We start from the raw sequence: 12655 nt of genomic DNA, 5'->3' as shown, positions 1-12655 counted from the left end.
CATAATTTGGTTGTAGTACTGATTCAGTTCATAATTGCCTTTTCTAGAGCCCAAACTCAGCTGGAGTAAATGAAAGGGTACACGTAAAGAACCAAGGAGTATGGCCAGGGTTGAAATATATAGTGACATTTTAGCGTTTTTTCAGTTACTCTGAACAAACCATTTAGAGGCCGGAAAATCTGGCTGGGCTGTACTATTTGTCTTAATCGAGAAGTAGAGAGGTAATGGAAGGTGATCTATACCTTGCTCATCTTCGTGGACGTGTTGAAGATGCAATAAACGTTGAATCTTCACTGTTGAAGATGCAATAACGGGGAAGAAATCACATAATCAATAAACGATAGGCTGCCATAATTATGCATGTACGAAAAAGATAGATTCTCCGCAATTATTCTGTAATCAGGAAGACTATCAAGAGGGTTCACAGTATGCACAAAATCAAGATTTATGTCAGTGTTCATATCACCAATAATAAAAAATTCGTAACCATCCTTGCTTATCTTATGGAGGAGAGTTTTTAAACTTGCACATGCTTTGGAGAATTTATTCAGGGAAGTCATATTCTTCTCATCATTAGGCATATATGTATTAATTGAAACGGGTTTACCTATTCTTATAGCTAGAGAATGCTCACCAGAAAAATAACATGACGTAGAGAAAAAGCTGAGCTTTTGTTTTATAATACACGCTAAGCCCCAGGAAGGCCTTCCAGAAGCAGAAATAGCATTTGTTGTTAAAGCAAAAGGGATTAGCACTGCGGCGCAGGAAATTAACGCTTGTTCCCGTCAAAAGACGTTCCTGAAAGCATTTAGTGTCAAACTTACTGTACAGTTCATCAATGGTCAGATCCTTGTTTTTTGTCCCATAAATATTAAAAGACGCGACTGATATTGATACAGATATTAAATGGTTTTTGGCGAATTGAGATTTGCAATTGATTTCAGTTTAGGACATGTCAAACAAAACAAAACATGATAGCCTCCACAATTCGCACACATAGGTGACAAATTGCCTGGCGAGTCTCTATCTGAGACATGGGGACCAGCACATTGCACACATTTCGGTGTTACACTAGAACAAGACGACTGGAGATGTTCAGGGGATCGGCAAACGTTACAAAAATGGGGAATTGCCTTATCCTACTTTAAGACCATATCTTACTGCTTTGGCTCTTGACATTGCATCAGAGAATTCAAGTTTTACTGCATTGGATTTCCCTAGCCTAGAGGCGTCAAAAACGCCAGGGCAGGAAATGAGGTGAGATAATTAAAAAATGCTTGGAATTCCCTTCAAGCAGCCATAAAACTTCTTGGTTTGGACTTTTGCAGAAGAGCCAGTTACCACTCCAGCTACTGATAAACGGAAATCTTTGGCAATTGACTTATCTATATCGATAATCAGTTTGTCAAGTACAGGATTTATACTAGCGATTGAACAATAGTAGCATGCGGCTCGGGAATTGTAGGCTTTGGCAGTTGCGGACAAGTCCATTCCTAAGCATCCAGCTTTGTCGCAACGACCTTGAGTAGTTTTCCCACACAATTAGTGTTTGTAAAAAGCCTAGAGTAAGCCACGACGGACAGAATGGGAACCTCGGTAGGAGACTTGATAACATAAATTGGAGTCAATACCTCCTCAGAGTCCAATTTTTTAATAAGGTCAAGAGTATCTTTTATATTATTTATAGAAGCTTTCGCGCCAATGTGCTGTGGGCAATTATCATTAGGCGCAACCTTCGCCCAAAATTCATTTTTTGCATTAGTAATTACACCACATTCAAAAAAGATGATTGCGTGTTGAATAATAATATCGTCTTGAATTCCTTCTTCCCAGTTATTTTGCAGAAAGTTCATTACAGGGCAGTGGACATATTTGCAATTATCGATAGCTTGTTTTCAGTAAAGTGTAAATGATCCAATAGGCTTATATAGGTGTAAATGGTGTATTTGCAGTTGGAAGCAGGGTTGCCAACTTGCACACTATGATTAGTTTCAACACTTACTTGAAACCAGTTTACATGCAATGAAAGCAGAGTCCAGTGAACGTTAGTCCAGCGAGAAACTCATATATTATCCAAATTGCAAATAATAGCTTGAATCTAAGTCAGGTCAACTTAATCCCAAACAAAATATTGCGAAATAACAGTCACTGAATTCTGGTAGGCTTCATAGGATTTAATCCAAAACAAATTATTGCAAAATAACATTCCCGAATTAAATTAACTTGAAAGCTCTGAATTAATGAATGTCATGATAGGTCAGTTCAAAACCGGTGCAATAATTCCGGATGAAAGCAAGCTTCACAGTTAAAATAATCCAAAATAGATGTTATTACTTTGAAGACTCAAGTAAGACTGAAAATACCACCCAAAAAAGTTATTTTCAAAAGCTAGAGGGACAGGGCCCTCCCTTCCCCCACCCCAACTGATGCCACTGCATTCTTGGCCTCATTAAAGCGTTTGCTGCATTCAAGATGGCTAATCTCTTAATTGTGGGACATTTTTATGCCTATTCTGAGCCATTTTTTTTATCAGATACTGAAAAATTGCCTCTGGTGATAGATAAGGGAGAATTCGTTATTAGTAACCCACTAATGTCTTGTAAGCCTAGCATCAGAATGGATTTGAAAACTATCCATCTTTTAAGATACTAAGATTTTCCAGCTTCAAAAACAATCTAGATAGGTCGCACCTCTGGGAATTTTCTGAAGGATTTTAGCAGGACCTGAAAAAAACTGTGAAAATGAAGTTAGATGTTGAGTGGATATTAATTAACTCACTGTTTAAAGGTTTCGATTTGAATTGATTTTTATATTTTTTGGCATAAATTTGAAATTGCTTAATTAATTAACTGCCTTGAATGTCAATTGAGCCTTGCAGTTTGACAAAACAGGACAAATGAACTTGAGAAATACTTCTAGCAAGATATTATTATTTTGCACTGATTTTTTTTTTAGCAAAGTAAGTTTGATTTTCCTTTGTATAGGCTAGTTTTAACTCATTTTTTCCATATGTAACTCTTCTCTTTGTATAGATTTAATGGCAAAGAAGTGATATCAATGAATTGAAGAAATGGAAGAATGCATGAAGAATATACAATTTGGGCTATATATTTCATGGGCACCGGCAGGGGGCCGTGCCCCCCCACCCCTGGAATTTAGAGCACAATAGGAAAAAATAGAAGTGTAACAACTAATCAAAGAAAAAGAATTTCTTATTTTTGTTTTGTCTTTAAGAAATTAGGCTACTACTTGGTGATATGTAAGTGCGTATCAGCTATATTGAGGGGGGAGGGAGTCATTGTTTAGGTGGGGGTAGGGTAGATTCCTCTAAAAGTACATTTTAATGGACAAACTGCTTACTCTTCATGAGACTTCAGATAAACATTGAAAGAGGAAGGGGAGTAGGAATTAATTAGAATGTTTCTCTGTACAGTTAATATCTTACATTGCCATATCTACCAGCACAGAGGTGGGAAAGGCAAGGCAGGTCATCGTCAGCCTCGCCATGAAACTTCCATGGGGTGGCAAATACTGCTAGGAACTTAGTTTTCAGCAAATTTAAATGATAATATTTTTCTAAGTATATTCAAATTTTATCCTAAACTGAAATACAAATAAAGCGAATCAACTTGGTTGAATCCAGCACTACCCCTATGTGGCATTACTTCTTTTGCAACTGGGAAGCCTAAAATATAGTTAATGATACTTTTAAATTAATTAGCTTCTCAGGATATTAAATTGATTGTAAATTCGTCCTCTTCGGGGTAAAGTCGTAGTTTGGTGCTGTAGACCGCCTAAACTGTCACTCAACCACCACTTATTTTGGCGTCTGCCCCTCCCCCTGGAAAACTTTCCACCGGTGCCCTTGATCAGTCTAAAGGGTACCCAAAACTATCTGTAGACAATTCCTCAGGAAAACATCTAACAAATCCTCCGTATTTTGGCGTGCCCCATTCGATTAACACCAAAGTTAAATCTGGAGTTTGGTTTACTGATTTAATAGTGATAGGTCTTCAGTTGTTTAGTTGAAATTAGTGGTTGTCCTCTGTTCCATATTTCTCCCCAGGTAAGTGAATCTAATTTATTCTTTATGAAAATTAATTTAAATTTTTTTTTCCCCAAAACCAGCTTTTGAAAGAAAAGTAAAGAGCTCTATTAAACAAAAAATGAGCCAAAATAAAGTCAAATAATCTTTCAAGTGTAAAACTCTCACAAACCACTATCAACAGCTAAGTGAAACTCAAAACGAACAGTAATTAGAATAAATAACCAAGTCAAACTCAAATGAGCAAAATTAACATGAGTAGGGCTGACAACCCCCATGCCTTCTCAAGAACAGAACATAATTTGCACTTTACTGGAAACAAAATACATTTTAAGTGTTTTTACTTTTTTGACTTTAATAAATAAAAGAATTTCAAACTTTAAGGGATAATAGTTTTAAGTATACGTGTCTTAACACTGACAATCCACGGTCATTTTTCTCCAGTAAAGTTTTGAGTTTGACTCAGTTATTTATTGGAATTTCTGTTCGTTTTGGGTTTCGTTTATTTATTAATGGTGATTTGCGTAGTTTTACGCTTGGAAGATTATTTGGCTTTATTTTTGCTTGCTCTTTACCTTTCTTTTAAAAACTTATTTTGTGGAAAAATTTTTTAAAAATTAATTTCTGTTCGTTTTTTTTGTTGAAATAGCCTTATTCATGGAAAGAAAAAATATTTTATATCTTTTGTTTTCTATGAGTTCATAGTTTGGCTTGCTATTTGTATGGCGGAGGAACTTTTTCATCAATGTTTAATCCTGACACAGATAGTACTGTTTAATTCTATTTTATACCTCCTCAAGTTGACCTAAAAAAAATATAATATCATTCCCAAAAATTCTATCTATGCATTTTGAGAACCTGTATACACTTACACTCTTGATTTGTATAAATTGTAAGTAGCTCCAAAAGTTTCAACTCAATACCCTTAGTCGTTCTTGAAATATTGCTGATGTGTCTTATTGGCAGCCATACACACAGTGCCTTTTTGATTTTGTTTTAAAGCATAATGGACCAATTAGATAACTGTGGGGGGTTGACATCTTCAATATTCCTAGAGACATAGTTACTGGACTGTTCTACCACGTTGAACAAAATAGCTATCTCAAAACTTTGACTGGATATATTTAGAAAATTAATGGGCTTGGGAGGAGGGTTGCTTGCCCTCCAATCTCTTTTGACTCTTAAAAATGAACTAGACCTTTAAATTCCCAATCAAATAAGCCTTTCTCAAGTTCACACAACCACCACTTCCATAAAAACATTATATGCCCCTGGGGCATAACTCACAACCCTTGGCCCAGGCTCCGGGGGGTTGTGCCAGGCCCAAAGTCCTTGTTATGTGATCTTTGTTCTGTTTTTGAACAAATGGCTGTCTCAAAATTTCCATCGGACGTATTTGGGGAATATAGGACATGAGAGGGAGGGGGCTATTTGCCATTTGATCACTTTGACTCTTAAAAAGGGCACTAGAACTTCTTATTTCCCATCCAAGAAGCCCTCTCCAAAGTTTATACGACCGACCTTTCCATAAAAACCTTATATGCCCCATCACTTTTGACTACTAAAAAGGGCACTAGAACTCTCAGTTTCAATCAAATGGAACTATACACTTTGGAGAGGGCTCATTGGATTTGAAATCAGAAGTTCTAGTGCCCTTCTTCTTCTATTTAACAGCAGTGCCCTTTTTTAAGTTTCTGCAACAACTTCTTCTTCTTCAACTGCTTCCATTAAATGCTTAATGGATTTCTCAATTTAGGCTGTTATGCTGCTATATTAATTGAACATGCTCTTTACAGGTGTCTTACATCTTTTCAGCAAACGTTTGAAAACAGATGACCTTTTGGACCCTGTTCCTAGTACATCGTAAGTCCCTGAAAGTATCTCTGAACTTGATGTTAAATTAGAAACAGAAGACAGCCCGGATTCATTGGATATGGGGTTGTATATTAAATGAGAAATATACGATGAAACAAGGTTCTTGTTGCTCACCAAATCATGGAAGCCTGACAAAAACTACAATTTTAAAGGCGATTTTGCTCTAGGAAAATGACCATTTATTCATGAGTGGCTGGCTAAGTACAATTGGCTTTCATATTCAAATATGCAGAAAGGCACAATATGTATACCGTCATATTTGACAGTACAAAAGAAAACATGGGGCAAAGGGAGGGGGTCTACTTGGTGTATTTTTGTTAGTGTTTATGTTACTTAGAATGTAATATTTTATTTTGTATTGCCATGAATTAAAGGGTTCTTACAGAAATAAAATGATCATTACTTGTCATTTTCTAATAATATCTTGATCTTTACAAACTATTTTTCTTTAAGGGTATTAAATTTCTCACAGAAATAGTATTACTTTCATGTCACAAACTTCAATTCAGATAGATTTTGAGTACTAATATACATTATAAGTTGAACATTCATTCTAATGTTTTGCTGGTTTTTTTTTTTTTTTTTTTTTTTTTTTTTTTTTTTTTTTTATAGTGGATTTCTTGCAATTTTGTTGGGTCTGTAGATAATTTGTTTCCAAGGCCCAATTTCTAATAATAAAAATAGGTCAATCCCAACTATTATGACATTGTAATACGCCCCAGACCACTCTTAAACATGTGTATAATTTTCAGCATGCTAAGAAGAGTTAAAACATGGACAAGCAGTACAATATCAGACAACTATTTTAGTGGATTATTCCTCTTATCTGCCCATAAAGAAAAAGAAAAAACTGAAGGAGAAACAAATATAAAAAAATGATAAATTTATTTGCCATGATTCCTAGCTGTTTGAAATTTTCCTGAATTTTGTTTCATTTTGAATGTAAATAATAAGTTTTGCCATTGTATATCTGTCTTTGTTTGTCTGGGTACTTAGGTGTCAATTTCATGACACCTAACATGACACCTTAATAAAATAGGAAAAATTGTCACATTCCAGTCTATAATTTATAATCCTTCTCAAGATTGCAACTGGCTCAATACAAGAGATTCTTCAACTATCGCAAAAGCTTTTACCCGCATCCATAGCTACTTAATCAACAGTATTTTATGCAATGAACATGCCAAACAGGGCATTAACAAGAGTTGTCTTCTTTCAATGGTTGTATAGTGACAATAGCTTGTCAACAAGTTTGGGTAAATTTCTAGGTGGTGCTATAATTTAGCTAAGATAAAAGTGAAAATGTCATTTTATGCCTTTTTTTATACTCTTTCATAGTTTAATAATTGCTTCAGGGGCTAATTGCATCTTGACTCCTTAAAGTGGCCCCAAAGGTATTTCTTATGAATTATGAAAGAGCATAAAAAAAGCATCAAATGATGTTTTCACTTTCATCCTAGCTAAATTATAGTGCCATCCTAGCTAAATTATATGACCCACTGCAAAGTTATGATAAAATTCACCCATCCCCCTAAAGTGCAAATATATACCCTGAATTGTAAATCGCAAATTTTCAAATTCCAAAATTCAGCACTATTTTTGTCGACAGTATTTGAAACCTTGAAATGGTAGGAAAATGGTTTATATTGAGTTGCCTAAAAAATGAGGTTAGCTTAACTAGCGTTGATAACTTCTTTATGTGGTTACAAAAATGAAATACCTTTGGGGCCCCTTTAAGGGCTCAAGATGCAACTAGCCCCAGAAGCAATTATTGAATTGTGAAAGAGCATAAAAGAAGGCATCAAACAACATTTTCACTTTCATCTTAGCTAAATTATGGTACCACCTAGAAATTTACGCAAGTTTGACTTAGTAGCTAACTTATAAATTTTTTTTGCAGTTTATATTATTGACTTACAAATAAAGTGAACATACCACTCAATGTATTTTTTTATAATCTTTACAAATATAATAATTGCTTCTATCTCAAACCCAAATTTGCAATTGCAATTTTGCAATTTTGTAGGTATAACAATCTAGTTATAACCAATATGTTGTTTGGTCATAAAATGGCTCAAAAGTTAACAGGGTATTCACGTGATGGTAAGACAGCAAACCTTATTGATTATGTTATAGTAAACCAAAGACTGGCAGGATCAATACAAGATACTAGGGTATATAGGAGTGCTGTTATTGATGTTAAAAATAAAGATCATCATCTAGTAGTGTCAAGGGTTAATTTAAAGCTGAAATATTGGAAGGGTAACTACCTCCCGGGAAGTTATGATGTTGGTAGACTCCAGGATGAGAATTTGAGAGAAAGTTTCCAGGAACAGTTGAATACTAAAATTGAGAGTTTAAAATTTCAAACTGTGGAAGATGGTTGGAATAATTTTAGAAAAAAAAATTGAGAAGTTGCTGAAGGTGTATTAGGGAAGAAAGCTAGAACTGCAGCTAAGAATATTAGTGAAAAAGCTTTGTACAAGAATTATCTGAGTGATAGATCATATGAAAACATAAGGAATTTAGATGGAATGGCGGAAATATTAATATATCAGCTGCAGAAGTGTAATGTGGATGCTATAGATAAATTTGCTAAGGATCTGGAAGATGCAGCTAGACAGCATTAAATTAAAATACTGTACTGGCATATCAATAAATTTAGAGGGAGTAGTCAATCCAACTTGGCCCAGTTAAAGATAGGAATGGGGTCGCAATTAGCAACAAGGAAAAAACTAAAGAGAGATGGGCCGAACATTTTGAGAATTTGCTTAACCGAGATGGAGTTGCAGGAAAAAATATAGAGGAAAATGAAAAAGTTTGTGATACCTTGAATGTGAAGGAAGATCTGTTGTGTGACGAGGAATTAGCAACAGAACTAAAAGGATTAAAAAATAATAAGGCTCCAGGTGCTGATAGGGTGGTAAATGAGTTTCTTAAATATGGTAGCGTTGAGGTTAGAAATAAGTTACTGAAGATAATTAATATGATTTTTGAAAAAGGGGAAGTACCCAAAGATTTTAGGAAAACCTTAATCAAGCCTGAGGTTAGAAATAAGTTACTGAAGATTATGAATATGATTCTTGAAAAAGGAGAAGTACTTAACGGTTTTAGGAAAACCTTAATTAAGCCACTTTTTAAGAAAGGTGATAAAAGTGAGTGTGGTAATTATCGAGGCATTAGTCTGGTCTCTATAGGTAGTAAATTACTTAATAATGTGATACTTTTTAGACTGAGAGATGCCATAGACAAAGTTTTAAGAGAAGAACAGTGCAGTTTGAGAAAAGGTTGAGGATGTGTCGACCAAATTTTCACTCTTGGGTTAATAATTGAGAAGTGCCTGAGTTTTCAAACATCTTTGGTCCTCAGTTTTATAGATTATGAGCAAGCGTTCGATTCTGTTGATAGAAGAGCTTTAGTAAGGGTTTTATCCTTGTATGGTATACCAGCCAAATACATTAAAGTGATTAGTGCTATGTACGTGAATAACACTGCAGTGGTTAATTTCGGAAATAAGGTTAGCAGCTGGTTTTGTATTAAATCAGGAGTTAAGCAGGGTTGTGTTCTATCCCCCTTTCTATGGATTATTTTGATGGACTTTGTTTTAAGGAGCACAGGAAAGGCAATGGGAGACCACGGAATATATATATATATATATATATATATATATATATATATATATATATATATATATATATATATATATATATATTAAGGTATAAAAAAACGAACTAAAAAAGTGCTAAAATTTGAATATTTGATAGAGGTGATTATTATATTTTTAAAGAGCATAAAACAAGGCATTGAGTGGTATATTCACTGTTACATAATATATATATATATATATATATATATATATATATATATATATATATATATATATATATATATATATATATATATATATATATATATATATATATATATATATATATATATATATATATATATATATATATATATATATATATATATATAATCCTCCAGACCTGAAGTGCTCTTGCATCGAGAACTCCCAATTGAAATTCCACTGCCTCTTCTCCCACCCCTTGTCAAGGTGGCATTTGAATGACTGGATGGAGGGAGTGCTGACAGTTGAGTCCTTCAATTGATTCCAATGGTTTATGACTCTTCTTGAGAAGTACATTTGATGGGTTCTCGATCAGGAGCTTAACTTTGGCAGCTTCTTGGAGTGTCCTCTTGTGTAATTATGGCTTGTGCTATGACTGCTGCTAAAGATGGTAGTTTTCTTTTTGAAGTTTGTAAGTTAGCATCATATTGCTACACATGCATCTGTAGATGAGGGAAGATAGCTTAAGTTGCTTGAGGTGGTCCTCATATGAAGTTGATTTTAGGCTTTTCGTGCACTTTGTTGCCCACCTCTGAACATTTTTAATGAGCCTTACATCTTGCTGATAAGAAGGACCTGCAACATGCCAAAATCGAGATTGGGTCTGACAAGAGCTGTATATAATTTTATGAATATTGTTGCATCTCGGCTACTGATGGTCCGGTTTAATAGGCCAAGGCTGGAATTTGCATGGGAAACAACATGCTGAACGTGTCTGTGGAACTTCAACTTGTCATTGATGATGACACCAAGGTCCCTTTCTTCTTCTCTATTCTCTAGATGCTCCCTTGTTTTTGTGATGGGATTGTAAATTGAGTAGGTAGCCATTGGGTTGTTGGGTCCAAGGTGCAAAATACAGCATTTGATTGTAATGAATTGAAGGACCCAGTCTTGAGTCCAATCCTGTACCCTGTCTATGTCATGTGGGATGGTCTGTGGATTTGCAATGGTGAACAGTTTGGCATCATCAGCGAACAAATGCATACTATTATCTACATGATTGAAGATGTTGTTGATGTACATCAAGAAAAGGGTTGGGCCTAGTACAGTTCCCTATGGTACCCTGCTCATTACCATGGCCTCATGGGAGTAGATTGGCTGGCCACCTATCTTGAATAAGCAGACTTTCTGCTTGTGGTTGGTGAGGAAATTCATTAGCCAGTCTATCACAGCTGAATTGATGCCAGAGGCAGACAATTGGGAGTGCAATCGAATGTGCGGTACCTTGTCAAAAGCCTTGGCAAAGTCCAGCAGCAGTAAGTTGACTGGATGTCCTTGGTTAATTAGATTTGTAATTTTTTCATATGATTCCAATAGGCTTGTTTTGATTGATTTCCCTGACTGGAATCCATGCTGCTTGGGCAACAAGATCTTGTTTTTGGTTAAATGTTTGAGAATTGAATCATTGACTATATGTTCAAGTATCTTAACAACAGCTGAAGTTAGGCTAATAGGTCAATAATTCTTGGATTTGGTGTGATCAACTTTTTTGAATACCAGCATTATGTTGGCTACTTTCCAATCTACTGGTAGCTCTCTAGAGATAAGTGATGCCTGGAAGATTCTTGTGAGGGGCTCTGCTATCACTTCTGCAGTTTCTTTTAATAGTCTGGGATGTATATTATCAGGTCCTGGCAACTTGTTAGCATCTAATTTCAGTAAATGTTTAAGGACATCTGTAGAAAATACCATGGTGCTCTCTATTGGGGCTTTTACATCGTATTTCAGTGAGGAAGGTAAAGGGCCATCTGGTTCAGTGGTGAAAATTGAGACAAATTGTAGGTTCAGTAAGTCAGCAAGCTTGTTAGTGTCTGTAGTTTCTTCACCTTGCTCTGTTATCAGTTTTTGATACACAACCTATTGTGGTCCTGGCTAGAGAGGTACCACCAAAACTTCTTTGGGTTTGTTTTGGCTTCATCAGCGAGTTAGGATTCAAAGCTTGTGTACAAGGCCCACATCAAGTTTTTAAGTTTGTCCTGGCTGTTGGAATATTTCTCTCTATTTTCAGGGGAGTGGTGTTTTTATATTTCTTCCATTGTCTGCTTTTATTGTTGATTTCCCTCTTAATCTCTTTTGTCATTATTGGAAGTGTTCTTGGTTTGGGGATGAGCTTGCTTGAGGTGTACTGATTTGCTTTGCTTATCAGTAATTCTTTGAAGCACTGCTATTGCTGTTCTAGAGAACCAGATAATAAGTTGTCCAATCTAATGTTGTTGAGATCCATTCTAATCTTCTCATTGCTAATAAAGATCTTCTTGCTGTAGCAATTTGTTACTTTGAGGAATGTTGTTCTAATGTCTATGGTGACATGATCACTCTTCCTGATTAGGGGCATGTAATAGGTAGAGAGGAGAGCTTCTGGTCTCCTGAGAAATACCAGGTCAAGAAGGTTTGGTTGCTGTCCCTTTAACATTTGACGTTAAGGAAGAAGAGAACAGCACAGCATAATATTAAAAAATTTATTTTATAACTTTCTTTTATCCAACTTAATTGTGGAAAGTCAGTGCTTGTGGATTAAAAAAAGGATTTATTATGAAACAGTAAGTTTAGAACAGATGTTTTAAGCCTTTTTACACCCTATATATTTTTTATTTTTGTCATTTTCAAGAGCTCAAAATGGGCTTAAATTTGAATGTCCAATAGAAGTGATTATTATATTTGTAAAGAGCATAAAAAAAGGCATCAAGTGGTACATTCACTTTATTTATAAGTCATTAACACAATTTGGTAAAAATTTACCTGTTTCCTTATGTATGGCTGGTCTTCTAGGGTTATACCAGGGTAAATATCTACCAAATCATATTATTGAGTTAGGAATAAAGTGAATACACCATTCAATGCCCTTTTTTATGCTGATTACAAATATAATAATAATTTCTATTGGA

General features: G+C 35.1%; 1 protein-coding gene across 1 annotated transcript in view; it reads right to left on the bottom strand.

Annotated features, from left to right (window-relative positions):
* Positions 1-12655, bottom strand: part of LOC148948434 (SOSS complex subunit B1) — a 71211-nt gene that overhangs the window by 57481 nt on the left and 1075 nt on the right. The window lies entirely within an intron of this gene.

Source organism: Artemia sp. Qi Xiang Cuo, chromosome 9, assembly GCF_049724085.1.
Source record: "Artemia sp. Qi Xiang Cuo chromosome 9, ASM4972408v1, whole genome shotgun sequence".
NCBI lineage: Eukaryota > Metazoa > Arthropoda > Branchiopoda > Anostraca > Artemiidae > Artemia > Artemia sp. Qi Xiang Cuo.
Note: the sequence above shows the minus strand (reverse complement) of the source record. Positions and strands in the feature narration are given on the sequence as shown.